Source organism: Cryptomeria japonica, chromosome 6, assembly GCF_030272615.1.
Source record: "Cryptomeria japonica chromosome 6, Sugi_1.0, whole genome shotgun sequence".
Lineage (NCBI taxonomy): Eukaryota > Viridiplantae > Streptophyta > Pinopsida > Cupressales > Cupressaceae > Cryptomeria > Cryptomeria japonica.
The window spans coordinates 520,270,890-520,288,512 of record NC_081410.1 but is presented as its reverse complement, the minus strand read 5'-3'; the positions used below and the strand labels follow the sequence as shown (position 1 = coordinate 520,288,512).

The following is a 17,623-nucleotide window of genomic DNA, read 5'->3' as shown; positions in this document are numbered from 1 at the left end:
TTCTATTTTTCTTGAATTTAACTTTTATAACTAGCAATTTTTTTTAATTCTGGAATTGACTATTATTTGCATCAATCTATTTCATTGTGTACTCAAACAAAGCACCGTCTTCACCCTAGTTGGTTTTGGGTAAAATTGTGCTAATCACTTTGTGTTTTTATAGCTTTTCCAACCGTCCAAGACTAAAAAATCATAAACTAGTAATGACTTTGTTGCAGATTCGTGTATCGAAGACCATTTGTTTCCCACTAAGTGTATCATAGGATTTAATTTCATGCATTAGTAATTAGATAATCTTTTTTTTATCGTGTTTGTAGGGGATAGTAGGTACATGCTCTCCCCTTGCGAAAGATTGGGTGATAAAAAATCTAGATCTATCCCCTTTTTGTCATAGTTAAAACCCGAAACACTTTGGTGTATTCTCCCCTCTTCAGTGGGTGAAAATAAAACTTAGTGTTTCTTTAGAAGGCCTACCTCTCGATGCAATAGGTGGGTGAGAGGGAATGACCCAAGCGATACTCTTTTGGCCCGCTATACAAATAATTGTGAGGGTGACGAAAGTCATCACCACTTGGTGTCACTATTCTATATCAACAGAAGTCTCCCTCAGTATTCAAGTGATGCGCTAAAACCCTTGTTCTAAGGGTTGGGAAGTCTCTTAATTGAGCGAACCGCCACATGTATAGACACCAGTATTGCCTCGAAAGTTGACTAGACACCACTTGTAGTAGAGGCCAAAATCCCTTTTGCTTGTTGGTGCATGAGGTCGGACCTTCGAAGCCACATCAAATTGTACTATTCATTGTCAATAGAAATGTCCCTTGATTCATAAGATCTCTGGATCTTCGGGGTATGAGATTTGGGTGTGCCCAAGAAGTGTGTGTCGTGTAAGGGGGAGCCAGTGCCACCAAATCTCTTTTTGTCCACTTTGTCTAAATATATGGAGAAATTTAAGTGGGGGCTCAAAAAGTAGAATCCTCTTTCCAACCTAGGCAGTACTTGCTTACGAGTGTTTTCAATTGTGTATACCAATGATTTTAAAATTGGGATAATCTAGGCCCTCCATCTCATGCTTCTTTCAAGCATCCCCTTGGCCAATGTGTATTATTGTTTGATATCTCTTTCCAAGAAGACAAACACAAAATCCTAAATTTGACCAAATTCATCATACCAAGTCCCTGCCAGATTGTCCTTCACCATCTTCACTCATAAATTGTCTTATCTCAGTTTTTCTATAAAACATCATCTACACTTGTAAATCGACATATTCCCTCTATTTTGTCATTTCTGCTTGCATCAAATTTCCAATCAGTCCCCATCCATGCACCATACCCAAAGGTCCCTCAAGCATCCCAAATTTAAAGCCATTTCCAAGTCAAGAGAAAGAAGCCAAGTCTGAAGAAAACCCTAAAATGAAGAATCTTCTTGTATAAGAACCATAAGTTCTTGTTGAAACACTGAGTCTTTTTGTATCGTTTCCATGATTATCTTCACAGTTTCAACAATGAATTTGACTAGGAACCTTTGAGAACTCTTTCTTTTGAATAAAGGTCAGCCTTGTCCCAACAGATCAATAGGAGTGGTCATATCTCATTGTCCCTCCTAAGTCATAAATCACATATTGAGCGTCTTTCTCGTCTTGGGTAACCTCCACCCTTCCTTTTCTTCCATCATCAATCCATTCTTCCATAATCACTTTCTTTCGATCTTTGAAGACTTAGAAAATTGAACCTAATCAATTCTTTGATCCAAATTTATCCAACAATAATCAATCCTAAACCAAGGTCTGCACTTTGCAAAGTCTGATTTAGATCTTTATCCTTCATTGGTCCCTAATTGGTGTGGTGCTTGAGAAACTATCTATCTCAAGTACCTTTCTTGATTATTCCTAATCATTTGGGTTGATTCAAACCATTATCCTTGTCTAATCTTGCTTAGGAACTTAGCCTATCCTAAGTAGGAGAAGACCTAATCCGAATAAAATGTTATTCCAAAGATCTAGATTTAGCTTAGCTTTGTCATTACCTTGATCTTGGCTCACATAATTAATCCCTACACCTCACCTAATCCTAATCTAAGGACTAAGTTATTATCCAAACCCAAATCAATCTTTTCCTAATCCAAGGACCAACCTCTCACCCAATCCAATCAATTCATCTGAAAATCAATCTTAAATAAAATCCAAAGTTGCTAAGTCCTTTTCCTTACTTTAATCTTGCATCCACTCATCATTTTTTAATGAAGTCTATCAATTTAATCTTAATTCACCTTCCCATATTTATCATCTCGAGGTTACTCATGCATGGTCTACATACGCGCTCAAAGGCAAAAAATGGCCACTCAAAGCAATGAGTTACCCAACCCTAACCTCTACATTGATCATGATGCTCAAGTAGAGGAAGAATACATTGATCAACCTGAACACTCCCCATGCTTGCAAACCTTTGTAGATGATCCGTACAACCATGAAATTATGGAGAAACCTATCAAAATGGATCCTAGCACCTTCCTAACTGATTTATCAAACAAGGGGCTCGATTACCTCCAGAATTTGATTGGTCAATCCTTGAAAAAACCTATGGAAGGCGACTTCGTTGATCAGCCTCTCCTCAATCCAGTTCTCAATCCATAACCTACCACTTTCGCACCTTCTAGTACCTCCAATCCTACCTCTAGACCACCTAGAACATCTACACCTCTCCATAATTCTACCAACTATATCAACACTTGCTTGCCACCCATTGGTGCAGTTGTTGGCGCACATCCTCCAATTACCTCCCAAGTTCCCATTTCATCATATCAATATAAACTTTCAAGCTAGTTATTTTAAATTTCCTAGAACTGGGCTGGGCTATGATTCATCAATAGAAACTCGAGCCAGTGGCTAACTTAATAGGAATTTACAATAACGCTTTGGGCTCTGTTAAACCTAGGTAGGTACCCCAATGCAATATATCAACTCTTATAACAAATTTATTGTACTATTGCATTCAACATATTATTCTCAGTGAAAATATACTAGGTAAAGCACTTATGCTGCATGATTTTGCTTAAAAGCCCGGTTTATAATGTGATTAACACCTAACTAAGAACACTTTCAAAGCAAATAAAACACAAATACAGAAAGATAAAATACAATTTCATTTGAATTGGTTGCTAAAACAAAGAAATTTGGATTAGTGCCTAAATCCATGGGTAACCGAGTCATCTAACTAAGTTAAACATTCCAAATAACTACACAAACTTATCCCATAAATCTACTTGTTTACGCCTTGCATAAACATTCAACACCACAACATCACAAATTATCATTTAACAATCACTAACCATCTCAATATACCATATGAGTACTTTAGCAAAATTTAACTGCTTCCTTGAAATAGACCCATTGAAGAATCACTCATCAATAATGGGATTACTAAGACAAATTGATCCATCCTTAACAAATAAGTTCATATGATAACAATAGACAAATTAGGAGGCAACTTATAATGTTGTATTTCATTAATGCACTAAAACAAGTTCATACAACCCTTCAAGGTAAAACTCAATTTATAATTTCTTTATTTCTCAAAACTAGCCTACCCAGTACAAACAAAATATTTTCAGAAACCCCTACAAATGATCCTAAATTCCCTTTTATAAAATAAGGGAGCAACAAGAAGCCTCAGATCATTTTCCATCTATCAAAATCTTAATATCTTAAACATGAATATACCTAAAGCATCTTTTAACATCATGATACAAAAGAGTTCGAGTCATAATAGAATTGACCGTAAACATTCTACAACTTGTACCCACAACTAATAATGATTAAGTTAAAGAAAGCCTCATATAAAAGGATAGATGGTCGAGCAATACTGCTCAAGCCACATAATGACAAAGTAGTGAAGAAGTTTTACAACTCATTAAAATAATCCCCTAGAGGATCAATTAATTAAACATGAAAAGTTGTTTGAATAAAAAAATATTAGACATAACAATGTGACTTATAAATCTATTATTCACATATTTCCAACTTCTTTATCAGCCTATAAGACACTCGTGATCAGTGTATCTGGCAAGGTGCTTATATTAATAGATGAGAAATATTTGAAGTAAGTCATTCCCTCCTTTCATTACGCTCCTGCTTGTTCAACCCCTTGTTGATACAAATGGACACTTCAGATTTGTCAAAGAATCTTAACTAGAATTTCCTCCTAGTCCATTATGCACTTAAACAACATATGGGGTCCACCCTATGTTGTCCTTCTTCATCACCCGTGGTCAAAATAAGGCCTAAGTGATTATCCTATAGGGGTGCGGGTTAAAGTAACACCCTCCATCAAAGAATCTCATGCCCGCAAAATATCTGAGCCCACAAAAAAATGCGAGTATGCGGGGGAAATTGCTTTAGTCCTCGCATACTTGCAATCCTTTGCAGATTTTGAACTCTTCATGCAGGGTTGCGGGTAAAACTTAAAGATAAGTCATTTTTACTTCACGCACCCATGAAATATTTGAGATTGTGGTGAAAACGATGTGGGGGTGCGCGTATGAACCTGAACACCAAAATTGACATGTGCTTAATTGTTAAGGTTTAATAGCATGAAAGGGGATATTCTTAGCAAAACATTATTCTAGGAAATAATATTCACACTTGGAAAATAAAAGTAGTTGACGAGCTAAATAGAGGTTTTCAAACATGAGGCCAGTCAACATGATGCCATAAGAGCCTCTAAGGTGCATAACTTAAATAAATGGCCAATCAGCTGAGCAAGTCACTAAGTAAAAATAAAGCCCATCAATGCTAAATTTGAATGTGATTTAAAACCAAAAGGCACTTGTAGGAGCTTTTGTAGGGGCATATCTATATGTCCTAATTAGATTTTCACATATGCACTAAAAATTTCTTTCGGATTTGAAGGTATCAATAGTGGCTATGGTTGGGGATGTGTGCCCTTTGCAGACATATCAAGGATTCAGATCTCGAGTAGAAGCAGACCAGTAGCCTATTTCATTGAGCTCCCTACTCATAATTAGATAAACATCATATCCATTCTTTAATTAGTGGCCCCAGGACACCAAAAGTGAAAAATCAAAACTTGCCTTTATCAAATATATGATTCTCATCACATATTAGTAGCACCAATCTATAGCTATTACTAGAAAACATATGATTACACTCAAAACCAATAACCTTGTTCAAAATAACATTGTACTCATCATCATGAGTATTTTCTCTATAATCATGCATTGTGTAATCAGGACAGAGCTGAGTACATTCACTTTCATTTGGCACACACTCATCAAATCCATCAAATAAAACAAATTCATACTCAATGGAGTATTCCTTACTGTCAATCTCAGTGCCACTATCTATGACATGATCATCTAGTTGAAGAAAATTAAAGCACTCATAATCCATCATAAAGCTAGCCTCATCATACGTATCTTCCTCATAAGTTTGTTGATAACAAATGTATTCATCAAGGGGGTGTTTCTACAAACTAGGGCCTAAACTATCAAATATATTAAAGGAAAAGCACTCATATGCTATTCCACCTTGTATATGCACCATATCATACTTGCGAAAGTATATACCTGAAATTTTGAGTTCAACATCTTCATTAGAAATTTGAAAGTCTTGCAAGCACATACTACATATATCATCGTCATTCACATTACATATAAATACATCCAACTCTACTTTCATTATGTAATCAACCTCTACCCATTCATCATGTATGAACTTCAAAAAAAATTATCTAATTTTGAAGACCTAGGCTCGAAATTTTGTAGATTGCATTCAGAATTGCCTTTCAGAGCAGGTCTTTGTAGCTCATTTGGTGAGCTCATATTTTTGCACCAGAGAAATGTCATGTAAAATCCCCTTGGGGGATGGTTGAAAACCTTATAGAGATTCCATATACTTGTTTGTAGCTTCCTCGGATCATTTTTGATGTTTTTGTGAAGTGTCCTTTGGAGGTCCTGAGGCTAGGGTTGATGTTTGCACCTTATTGCACTTTTCTGAGTATCCCTGTTTGGGGTGTTATATCTTTGTGCTAGTTGATTGTCAAGCCAAGCAGAGAGTTTTCCATGTTTCTTTGCTATTTTTTGAAGCCCCATGCCAAGTGGCAAAGTCCCATGAATCCATGTGCTGAGTTTTCAAAGCCAATTTCGTTTGCAAAAAATCCAGTTTTGCAAACTGGACAGTGTCAAACAACAGTAAAGAGCCCACTTTGTTAATTTATATTTTATGCCCAATTGACCTACAGTTCAAATCAAATATACCCCATGTTTCTCTGTAAAATTATCTACCAGATTCCCAGTTTGTGGCCCTCCAGCTCATCATTTGACCACTTTTTAGAGCCCATTTCAAATGAACATTTTTCAGGGTTTCTCAAGCAAATGTCCAGTTCAATCAGAGAAGACAAAATTAAGGGTTAATAATTTTCACATGTGACCTAATCAGGTCAAACCCTCTTGCACATGTGTTCAGGGTATATTGATGTGCCATTGTGCCAAGTGGCGACTTTAAGAGTGATGATTTGATATTTTTTCAAATCAGGGTTTGAATGCTACTCAAGTTGATTCAGTAGGTTTAGATTCAGAAAAGCCTGAGTAGGCAACTTTGCACGTTAATAAATTTTGCCTCGGATGTCGAATGACAATCCATTAGATGCCCTGGATTCTATGTATAACAATCTATCTGTGTGCCAACTCTTAGGGTTTGCTCAGGTGTTTGGGTAAGGTTTTAAAGCCAGTTGAGAGGCCAAGTGTCAAAGTTACAAAAATGATCAATCCTAAATTCAATTTCTCGCATCCAGCATTCATCCAATCAGTGAATCAAGTCATTTCTCCAAGTTTAATTGCGTAGAAACGTAATCTGTTTTTAGCCACCCGTTAAGACATAAGAGATTAAACATATATTATTTTTAATCATATTGATTAAAATAATAATATATTTAAATACAAAAGGGGGAGTTGTATGAAATTGTGAAGAAAAAATCAATTTAGTGATTTTCAAAAAATATCGGTGATAAGAATGGGGATAATATGTTTTAGAAGATTTATTTGATTTATTGAAAGGAAAATTAAGATGCCTAATGTTGGTGTGTAGAAGAATTAATTAAATCAATTTAAAATATTTAATATAAAGGAGGGAGATTTAAGTGCAACTCATGGCGGGATCCGCAACATTAAGAGGAGCTTAAATTTTATTGAACCAAAGTCTCTTTTAAGAGCTTGTGCGAGCTCTTGCCCCGCACAGCTCTGAGCGAAGAAAGGTAAATGATGCGGGAGAAGAAATTGAAGTGGGGAAACTATTTCCCTCACTATCCCGCACATGGTCTAAGGTGAATCAAACAACCCGCGGGATAAGAAACCAAGAAAAACAAGGGCATGAAGTTATCCCGCGCACGATTTGGGGGCAATGCATCGCGGGATAAGCAAGGGGTGCACGGGAGAAGCAAGGCCTTGTTATCCCGCGTGATTCTGGAGGGGTGCTCTCAGGCACGCGGGGTAAGTATGGTATGGGGAGACTGAGGTCCAAATTACCCCGCTTAAGGAAAACACGCACAACAAAACGCCACGGGATATGATTTGATAGCAAAAAATCGAAAGAAGAAAGGGCTTGCCAGGGGTAAAGAGAAAATTAGGGCATGAGAGAATAAACGTGAGGAAAGAAAATGAAATACACAAAGCAGGACAAAACAAGATTAGAGCAAACAAAATGAGAAGGACTAATGCATGAAGAGGACGAAAACGCGGGTGTAATTGCAGTTGCAGTAAGCCGAGATGGGGAATGCAGGGATCTACTCAAGGAAAGATCGATAGTATTGTTGCAGAAAGTTTGAGGCGAATGCACTTGACAGGTGTGAAACCAATTTCCATAGCCCTCGCCATTGTCCTCCCGGCTGAAGATGAGACAGGAGTTCGAGGGCAGATTGCTGATATCTATTTTTCAGGGCAAACGCTTCATAGCATATGTCGTGCATTGAATTTGATAGACATGGCAATGAACAGACAAAATGCAAACTGGAGATGTTGGTATTCTGAGATGGCAAATGAGATAGGGCACTGTATAACAGGGATCGTATATATAAGGAGGTGGAAGAAACCCTATGGAGACCAAAATAATCAAATGTCAAGGCAGATTTTAATGAAATAATTATGTCTGAGTTTCCATATGCACAGGGAGACACAATGCAGATGGATTGCAATGTAATCATGTGTGTGCCTGGGTTAGGACGTTGATCCAAACGCCAGTGGTAATAGTAGTAGATGAAATCCAATGAAGGGTCATCCCGCATTTGTCGAGGAAAACCATATGAGTGCCTGCAGATGTGCACAAATTATCCTTGACGTTATTTTGGCAGCATGGGAGTATTTCGTGGGTGCGTATGAATATTGCTGATCAGATCCATGAAGGGGTAGCGAAATGTGATAACTTGTAAAATGCCCGCTATATCTGTTGTGATTTGAAGGTTGGGGGTTTTCTATCAGATGCTATGGTTACAGGTGCTTTTGGCCAAATCGAATAGGGACTTGTCAGCACCTTGAGACTTCTCTTCTCCATGATACGTCTTAGGTGTGAATGTACTTGGTTGTGGGATTGCATCGAGTGAATTTTCAAAGACCTCGTGCCAGTATGAAAGTATAGGCATTGAAAAGTAATGTGGAAGCATCGACAGGGCTATGATGAAGCGATTCGAGGGAGAGTTTTAAACCAATGATGCTTTCCTTTTGGTGGGTTTTGGGCCAAGTTTGTTTATTTGATGGTTCGCCTCTGTTGCAACACCGAATATGAAGGGGATATACACTGCTTACAAGGGAAGGAATTATATTCACTTGAGTGTCATTATTTCACTAAAAGGGGGCATTTTCAGTAAAATTATTTAAGCTAGAGAGGGGTGGGAAATGGTTCTAATCCACAATGAATAAGTCTTAATATTTTGACTAAAGAGGAATGTAGATCTGAGCAGCGAGGGTGATTTTCTTTTAAAGTATAATCAAAAGGAGAGATGTGAAGGCCATGTCATTTTCACTATAGAGGACTATATTCCACTCACGAGTGAATTGAAGAAAAGTAGAAGAAATTCATACGAAAGGAAGTGAAATATTATTCTTCGAATGCACAGGGTAAGCATTTTCAGTCAAAAGGGGGTTTTGCTATTTTGGCCAAAGAGGAAAATGTGCAGAAAAGTCGGCTTTTCCTTTCACTAAAGGGTAATTTTCAGTTTTCAGACAGGGAGGGAAAGTGTGAGCTTCTACAGTTAAATGGACAGTAGGCAAATATGGTAATTTTAGATTGAAGTGCAGTGTTATGAATTGACAAATGCCCTAGATGGCAATTTATGGACAGTAGGCAAATATGGTAATTTTAGATTAAAGTGCAGTGTTATGAATTGACAAATGCCGAAGATGACAATTTTTCTGATTTTTGAAGTTTTCAGCAGGGTGGAGGTGAAGATTTTGACAAATTTTGAAAGAAGAAGAGTTATTCAAAGTGCGGATTTCAAGAGAGGAGACAAGTCTCTTTCAGAGATTCTTTTAGGTTTCTCTTTAGGTTTTTCTCTTTTTGATGTATACTCTCTCTTCTTTTCAGATATACAATTCTGAATGTAATTTTTCTCATCATTCTGGAAGCAAGGCTTCCATATATAGAGTGCAAGATTTTCATGACAGTTAGAGTTATTTTTTCAGTTTGTATATGCTTTGCATTTTTAGTAGTTGTAATCAGATATGCAAGAACAAAATACTGGTTTCTCTTGCTACTATCTCCTACATGTAACATTGTTATTTTTGAAATACACAATCTAAGATTGTATGTTTTATCCCAGCAAGTTTGGTGTTTATTCTATTTTTGCTTCTCTTCAAGGAAGAGATTAAATTGCTTGAATAGGATGATGAATAATATCTCCTGTATTGTAGGATCTTTAAGTATGGCTGCAGGAATAACCAAGCTAATGGGTGTTAATGTCAAGCATTGATGCTAAGATTTATGTGGTTACAGTTCAAGCTACTTAAATGTAAGGATGCATAATGAGAATAGACTCCGTTGCCCATACAAGACACTGATCATGGAGTTGTTCCCACTTTTTAGAATCATCTTCATATTTATAAATCTCTTTTACTTTCTGCATTAGGAGTGGGATTAGTGTAGAAACCCCCCTCAATAAAGTGCATAGATGCTTATAAACTAAGGTTAAAGCCAAAACCAAGAGTTCATCCATCTTCCTTAGTACATTTTCATTGAGATGATATGTTGAATATGTAATGTCTCAAGTATTTTGTAGCTATTAGTTGTTTTGACATTGCATAGGTTCACCTTCCTTGGTCTTGCAGAGTCAAAAGTGGAGGAGATCTCAGTCTTGTGACTGAGTCTCGTTTAGTTGGCCAAATCCTTCTCCGATTTTGTTGATGAGTTAGTGGCAATTCCTCTAGAACTCGGAGACTGTTGGTTTGGGAACCAACACATAATAAGATATATCCTCATAAAAAACTTCAAAAGCTGGCTCATACAAATCTAAGAGTACTTTGTCACGCACATCTTTATGGGAATTCCCCTCCTCATGAACCCATCTCTGCTCTACATTGCTATCATAGATAACTTCATCAAGTGCATCAGTTTCCATATACTCGAACCATGTCCTTATTTCATTAGCAACACCTATCTTTTTAGGTTCATAGCTATGATACATTTCCATAATATTAAATTCAGTGAAGAAGAATCTATATTCTAAATCATTCTTCATTATATCATCTGGCTTGTCCCCACTCAAATTCCTAACTCCAATATCTGAAAATGCTTTTGAACCATTGAAATCTTCCACAAAGATTAGCATTCTCTTGATCCATATTATTAGTATTATCTAAATCAAGCATTGATTGACAAATATCAAAAAGAATTTGCATGTCATCATCATCTTCAAACATAGTGAAAGACTCCATTTCTATCTCACTCAAGTCCGTTTGAACAACAAGGTGATGAGTAGTATGCTTGTCTTCACAAATAGGGACAACATAAAAAGAACCAAAATCTTCACACTCATCACAAGTGTCATACAAGTCACTTGCATATTGTGGTGTTGCAAATGATTCTAAATCTAATTAATAAAGGTTACTATGCATATTAGGACAGAAAGGAACCCGGTTCACATCACGAGATAAAGACACATAAGGAAGATCAATGGTATCATAATCACCCTTGTCAAGAATTTGAACATTGGTACTCACGTGATGGTCTTCACTTAATTGAGCTTCATACTTAAGTAACTACATCATCTCATCAATTCCAATACCCTTGACATTTCACTTGTATCACTATCAACATGAGGCTTCCCACGAATCTCTATTGATACAATATCTTCATTGTTTAAAAGCCTCCTTGTCTCATGGTCCATCAAGCCTCGAACATATGTTATGGAGTCAAGAAGAATCTCACACTACTTATAAAAGTCTTCGGGTTCAATCTAATTTGTATTGATTGATGGTACATTGTTAGGGACAACAAACTAAGATTCATTTGAGATGATTCTTTCAGGAGTTCGCATACTAGATGGTTGATTGCATACACAACTTTGATTAGGTACATGAGAAATAATTGGTGTTTGAGACACACTTAATCCATCCATACATACTCCACCATAATGTGGTTCATGAATAACATTGGGAGAGACATTACCAGCATTATGAAATGAAGTAAAACTTGGGGCAGTAGGCTAATAGTAGTTTTGGAAATTATCTACAATTTCTGGTTGTCTTTGTTCAATTGCACATGACATCTTCTAACAACTTACATTTTCAAATATGTGATGCCTCATCCTTCAGAATTTAGACATACCTTTAATGTCCATTGCCTCTTGCATAACCTGATGTAAATTTTGTGGATCTGCACTTCTCAATCTATAGCTCATTTTGCTATCAAATGCACCTAAGTAAATGAACAAAGCTAGTTCATCATTAGGTCTCATGTTTTCAAGAATTCTCTTCAAGGGCTTCATAAATTTATGGTTAAATGATGAAACTAACTCTTCATTCTCAATATGGATGTCCATAAATTCATTGACAATCACACTCTCAAAAAATTTCTCACCAAATTTCTCATCAAAAGTTGATTGGAATTCATGCCATGAACTAATGGAATCTGGAAACAAATTTGAGAACCACTCTCTTACATTGTCCTTCAAGGTTTGCACAAAAAGTTTTATGATTACATCCTCATGTTTCACTTCATAATCCTCCATCAAATCACTAAATCTTCGAAGATGCTTGTCTGCTGACTCAAACTTTGAGACACTAAACTTTGGAATCCTATCTCTGATCTCAGATGGTATAACATGTGGGAAACCATCAATGCCACTAAAATCAATGGCCTTATACCTCTCAATACTAAAATTGCTTTTCTGAACACATTTTTGAGGGTGATTACAAAGTGTGATTGCACTTGGAACCACACAACCATATACATGTTGTTGATACATCCTAAACTAGTGCTCTTACAACAAGAGATCTTTAAATTACATAATACATGACATCAAAAACTAAGATCTCATTCAATGAAACCTACATACTTCCTTACAGAAGTCACAAAATGCAAATAATAGATGAGAAGTATGTAAAATATCATTAATCTTTCCCTAATTTTATGCTCAAATAACTTGAAGGGAACACGTGACATATTAAATTCTCATAAATCACTTCAACAATTATGAAAGTACCTCGGAAATTGCAGCAATTGTTTGCTTTCTTCTTGACTGAAAATTTGAAGTTCTGCAACTTTTCTTTGTATCTTCATCAAATTCTTCATTCAGAGTCGCCACTTCCTTGGTAGAGGAAAACTTTCAACAGCTGTAAAACATTTAAAGCTTCAATTGATTTTGGGTTTTATCCAAACAACAAAGTCACACAAATACTTTTCACATGTGCTACTACAAAGCTTTCTCCAGGCTGCAAACTTCTAGATTTGAAACAAACTTCAGATTCTAGACATTTCTTGACTCTAACTTCAATGGATTTGGCATTGACTCCCTAGTAGAGTCATCATTTTGTTGGTGGTTCCAACTGGTTATTCGAGCTTTCCTACAATCGGGTTATGATTCATCAATAGAAAGTCAAGCTAGTGTCCAACTTTATAGGAATTTACAATAGAAACAAATTCCTCTACGCTTCAGGCTCTGTTAAACCCAAGCGGGTACACCTGTGAAATATATCAACTCTTATAACTAATTTATAGTAATATTGCAATCAAAAAATAATTCTCAGTGAAATTATACTAGGGAAAGCACTTATGCTGCATGATTTTGCCCGAAATCCTAGTTTATAATGCACTTGACACCTAACTGAGAACATTTTCAAAACAAATAAAATGCAAATACAAAAAGATTAAATTTAATTTTATTTGAATTGGTTGCTAAAACGGAGTATTATGGATTAGTGCTTAAATACATGGGTAATAGAGTCATCTAACTGAGTTAAACATTCAAAATAACTAAACAAACTTATCCCATAAATCTATTTTTTTACACCTTGCATAAACATTCAACAACACAACATAAAAAATTATCATTTAACAATCACTAACCATATTAAAATACCACAACAATACTTTAGTAGAATTTAACTACTTCCTTGAAACTTGAAACAGACCCACCAAAGCATCACTCATCAATAATAGGATTATTGAGATAAATTAAACCATCCTTAACAGATAAACTCATATGATAACAAGAGACAAATTAGGAGACAACTTGTAATATTGTATTTCATCAATGCATTCAAACAAGTTAAACAACCCTTCAAGATGAAACTCAATTTAGAATTTCTCTATTGCTCAAAACTAGCCTACCTAGTAAACAAAATATTTTTAGAACTCCCTGCTAATGATCCTGAATTCCCTTTTATAAAACAAGGGAGCAAAAACAAGCCTCAAATCATTTTCCATCTGTAAAAATCTTAATGTCTCAAACATGAATATGCCTAAAGCATATTTTAACATCACAATAAAAAAGAGTTTAAGCCACACCATAATTAACCGAAAATATTCTACAACTTGTGACCATAATTAATAATGATTAAGAGAAAGAAAGCCTCATAGAAAATGACACATGGTTGAGCAACACTACTCAAGTCGCATAATGACAAAATAGTGAAGAATTTTTACAAATCATTAAAATAATCCCCTTGAGGATGAATTAACCAAACATGAAAAAATTGTTTGAATAAAACAATATCAGACATAACAATATGACGAACAAATCTATTATTCACATATTTCCAACTTCTTTATCAGCCTATAAGAAACTCATGATCAGTGGATCTGATAAGGTGCTTATATTGATAGCTGAGAAATATTTGAAGTAAGTTATTCCCTACTTTCATGACACTCTTTCTCATTCAACCACTTGTTGATGCAAATGGACACTTCGGATTTGTCAAATAATCTTAACTAGAATTCCCTCCTACTCTATGTATGCACTCAAACAACATATGGTGTCCACCCTGTGTTGTCCTTCTTCATCCCCACACACCCATGGTCAAAATAAGACCTAATTGATTATCATGTGGGGACGCGAGTGAAAGTAATGCCCGCCATGAAAGAATCTCACGTGCCCACAAATTATCTTAGCCCATCGAAAAAAAAACATAGGTATGTGGGAGAAAACACTTTATTCCCCACATACCCGCAAGCCTTTCACAGATTTTGAACTCTTTATGTGTGGCTGTGGGTAACACTTTAAGATAAGTCATTTTTACTTCATGTGCCAGTGAAACATTTAAGACCGTGGTGAAAATGATGCGGGGGTGCGGGTATGAACCTGAGCACCAAAATTGACATATGCTTAAAGCTGAGGGTTTAATATCATGAAAGGGGCCATTCTTAGAAAAAGATTATTCTAGGGAATGATATTTGCACTTGAAAAATAAAAGAAGTTGATTGGCTAAATAGAGGTTTTCAAACATGGGGCCAGTCAACATGAAGACATAAGACCCTCGAAGGTGCATAACTTAAATGACCAACCAGCTGAGAAAGTCAGTAATTAAAAATAAAACCTACTAAAGGTAAATTTGAATGTGCTTTAAAACCAAAGGGCATTTGCAAGAGATTTTGTAGGGGCATATCTATATGCCTTAATTAGATTTTCACATATGCATTGAATTTGTTTTTCAGATTTGAAGGTGTCAACAAGACCTATGCAATACAAAGAAAAGGACTGGAGAGATCTTTGCCAACTTTTTACAAAGGTGGCAACATCTTATCAGAAAGTTTGATTGGGACATAGTTGAATCTTATCAAGTAAAGTTGTTTCAACGCAATATTTTCCCTGATATGTCTCGTCCTTTGAGTTTTCAATGTATTGAAACATTTGAGGAACTCACTAAGAAAGGCCAAGCATTAGAGTGAGTTCTCCTAGAGAAGGGTGTCATGAAGCGTTATCAAAAGGATTCCCAAGGGTCTTCATCGAATGAGAAGTATAGGTATTGGTCGAAGAACAAAAATATTGTCAATTATGGAGTCATTGATGTCAAGCGTGTCCAGACCATAACCAGCCCAACCAAACATACCAACACTAATAATCCATCCCATAACCAATATAATTCACAAAACCAATCCAAGCCCTGCAACAACATCTCCATCTCTGGTTGATCATCCTGTCCCAGCAATCAAGTTCAATGCGAATACACTCCTCTTACCAAACCCATCAAGGTTGTCTTCTAGAAACTTGTCAAGGCTAGTGCCACTATCTTTCCCATGAGCCGTCCATATGAACCCAACCAACCTAAACCCCATTGGTATAATGAGAATGAGTATTGTGAATACCATTGTGTCCAAGGTCATGATACAAGAAAGTGCATGAAACTCAAGAACTATATTTAGGACCTTATTGACAAATAAAAATAGCTTTGGTTATCACAACCCAGCTAAGCATGTAATACATAAATATTTCATAGAAAGGGTCTTATTAGAAAGCTTGCTTGAAGGAAAATAATCTATTTTCTCAACTTCAAACTTATCAAAATAAGATTACACAATCTAAGGCCTATATTAATCATGAATCTTCTTGAATTAATATTGTTTGAAAGAGATAAACTAAAAGGATTCTAAGTATGAATCACAAAAAAATCATCAAATTAGACATTCATTACAACTCATGAAGTATCAAGAAGGAAAACCTGTTGAATATTATTGAAAAAATGAAAGAGTTGTTGTTACAAATCTGAGAATGGTTCTATGAGTTACAATCTTCATGCCTTAATGTTGTATGCAAAAGCCGGAGAGAAAAAGAACTAGAGAAGAAAAAGAGAGGAAAATCAGACTTATAGAGAAGAAGTCTTTGAAAGAGTAAAGAAAGAATTGTTGTGCCTCTTCCATCTTAGCTTTAACTGGTTGTCTCCACCTTGATTGTATCTCCAATTTGTGTTAAATATCTTCCTTTGGTCGAATTGAAAGGAGAAGCCTTGAAAAAAGGAGTCAAAACTACCCCAAATTGGAGTTGAACTGTTGCAAACTCAGTCCCAAGTGATGTAGAACTCATGTGAGCTTCTTATCTGGCCTTTAACTATAGGAAAATGACTCAAACTTCCTCTTTTTTAGGCCTCGAATTGATGATTGTAATGAAAATCTTCTTTCTTAGGTCCGAACTGAAACACGTGTCTTTGACTCCACCTCTTGCCCTGTTAACTGATTGTGAACTACCTCTTTGACTCTCAAAGTTTGTCATGCTTCCATGCCTTACATCTCAATTACAATCTATCCTATTGATCAACTTGTAGAATCTCTCTATCATTCTCAAGATGTTAACACTTGTACTGTGATCATTTATTAAACTTGAAAACTCTGCATCTCTTTTGCTCTTGTTAAATGATCCTCATGATCTAGAATTTTGCTTGAACCTTGGACCGTATAAGTGAGACTTTTCCTCTACTGTAAATCTATAAATACTTTCCAATGATGGAAATGAGGAGGGGTCCCATTTTGCTTCTACCATGACATCTACTCATTGTGCTTATAAAGATTTAAGACTGCACTTATTGCTCTGAAACCTTCATGCTACTGCCTTTAGATCAAGACTGCAACATTACCCTTAAAGATTGATACTCATTTCAAAGGGATTGTATCTATTCCTTGGACTGGCATAACAATGAATCATGAAGTCTCTTACTACTTTTGACTATATTAGGTAGCTGTGAGTTGTTAAATGACAGACTGCAACATTCTCTATGAATGATTCCTCTAATTGCTTTATCGTTCATGCTTATTGTATGTCTATTGCATCCTTTGATTTGATGGGTGTTTGAGACTGTATTTTGTGTCAAATAAGTTTAGTGCTCTTCAATTGGAGATAATCAGACAATAAACAACTTCATTACTCAATGGTGCTTGACCCTAGGATCTTTGCCATTTTGAAGCCCTCTCCTGCCATTGCTCTTGCCCTGATTGGACTACTCTATGCTTATAAAGATTTAATTTTGACAAAGAGTGCCATAGCTTGGAAGATTGCAGCTGGTGAATACCCATTATAAGGTTGCATTGTTTTGGAAAGAGGACTATTTTGTAAGATCTTTAATGAGGGTTGTATCTTATATGTTGCAACCTTGTTCATACTATACCTTTGTGCTTGTAGGAGACCACATCACA

General features: G+C 36.0%; 1 long non-coding RNA gene across 1 annotated transcript; it reads left to right on the top strand.

Moving 5' to 3' along the window:
- The first annotated feature begins 7,233 nt into the window (after positions 1 to 7,233).
- On the top strand, positions 7,234 to 9,666 carry LOC131067951 (uncharacterized). The gene is made up of 2 exons (XR_009111888.2): positions 7,234 to 9,281; positions 9,438 to 9,666. It is a non-coding gene; the product is annotated as an uncharacterized LOC131067951 (long non-coding RNA).
- The last annotated feature ends 7,957 nt before the right edge of the window (positions 9,667 to 17,623 follow it).